General features: G+C 64.1%; 1 protein-coding gene across 1 annotated transcript in view; it reads left to right on the top strand.

The window, feature by feature from the left end:
• The window catches only part of TRAVEDRAFT_114485 (uncharacterized protein), a gene marked incomplete at both ends in the record, with an annotated part of 13,637 nt that overhangs the window by 866 nt on the left and 11,165 nt on the right, over positions 1–1,606 (top strand). The window lies entirely within an intron of this gene.

Below are 1,606 nucleotides of genomic sequence, written 5' to 3'. Positions count from 1 at the left end.
TCCCGCAAGTACTCTGGACCGGGCTTGATTGCTCGGCGTACTCGCTGGATGGTGGGGGGTGGTAGAACTCTGCCCCCACCAGGCGCCCGAGGCCCGAACCTTCGGGCGCCGTACGCTTACGTACGATACATGAATGGCGGTATCTAATCTACGGGCGCCTAGATGCGCTAGTTCTCCGCGATTCCCGGAGAACACCTTCTCCTACTGAAGTGGACGTTCCCGTCCAGGCACTAGGGAGTGCCGGTAGTAAGTAAGAACCGTCGGGTTCTTACACTCTCCCTCCCTAGACCCGTGCCGGGTCTCCAAATAATAATACAATGGAGTAAGGGTCACAACTTGGAGTGACGGTGGCACAGTATTTACATGGGTTCCATGTGCTGCACACACATGGGCCCTATAGTACAAGGGTGCGGCGTTGAAGCCGCTATGATACATCATAGCCCCGTTGGTTTCGACGCGCTACGAGGACGCGTCTGCGTCCATTCACCCAGAATGCTCGTTCACGACGGGGGTGATCCGTCCGAATGGTGACGTGCTCGTATTTCTGCGGCGGGTAGGGGGACGTGGTAGCGTCCAGCACCAGTATATACACCATGACGGTGGTGCGACGTCTGGGTGGGTTTAAGTACCTAGAGGTACGGAGAGGGGACCACGAGGGTCCGTTCACTGCTCCTCCTCGGTCGACTTCTCCGCCTCCTCCGCGTTCGGAGTCCCCCGCGCTTCACCTCCCTCTTGTCGCGCCTCCGTGCCGTCGACGTTGTCGGCGGAGGCGGGAGGCGGCGAGGCCTGATCCGGCGGTGGTAGGGTGTCCACGTCCATCTGGACGTGTGGGGTAGTAGGCGCGACGGCGGGGACGGGCGCGGGGTGTTGCGGAGTGGTGGGGTTTGCAGGCGCGAACGCTAGCGTCGGGTTGGCAGCGAGGCCCCGCAGCGTTAGAGCCGCGACTGGGGGCACGGGCCCTGCTCCCGCAATGGAGACAATGCCCGCGAACGGCAGGACGGCGGAGTTATGGTCCATGCCCTCCAGCTGCGCCCTGGCACGATGCGCGGATCGCTGCATCCGATCGGCGAGGGCGAGGGTGATGCCTTGCACTGCGTACCAGTGCGCGACGTGGAAGACCGTGAGGTCGTCGACGCCCAACGAGCCGGGATAGTACGCGTGGGCGTACGGACCAGTGGGGTCCAGTTGCCACTGGGCCAGGATGTGCCGGTATAGGCCGGGCACCGAAAAGAGGGTGAGGGTCAGAGCGACCCACCGCGCGCGCTCTTGGTTCGTGCGGTCTCGCGCGATCGGGTGCCGCGAGTATACAAACAGCTGGGCGGCTTCCAGCGTTGGACCTCCATCCTGGTCCCGTTCCATCCACGGCGGGATGCGGTCTTGGTACGACCTCCACCAATCACGGTGACGCTCGGGCGGGTCACACGTTCTCGGCTGAGCACGGCGTGGACCATTAAGGTCCTGGAGCGGGCGCGTGGCCTTGTGGAGCGGCTGCGAGGGCAACATGCCCGGGCGTCGCCCCAGAGGTGGCGGCAGGTGCGAGGTGTCCGCGAACTCCATGCCCGGCGGCGTATAGGCCGCGGGGTGCATGATGGTGGGGAGATACGGC

Source organism: Trametes versicolor, assembly GCF_000271585.1.
Source record: "Trametes versicolor FP-101664 SS1 unplaced genomic scaffold TRAVEscaffold_2, whole genome shotgun sequence".
NCBI classification, from domain to species: Eukaryota; Fungi; Basidiomycota; class Agaricomycetes; order Polyporales; family Polyporaceae; genus Trametes; species Trametes versicolor.
Note: the sequence above shows the minus strand (reverse complement) of the source record. Positions and strands in the feature narration are given on the sequence as shown.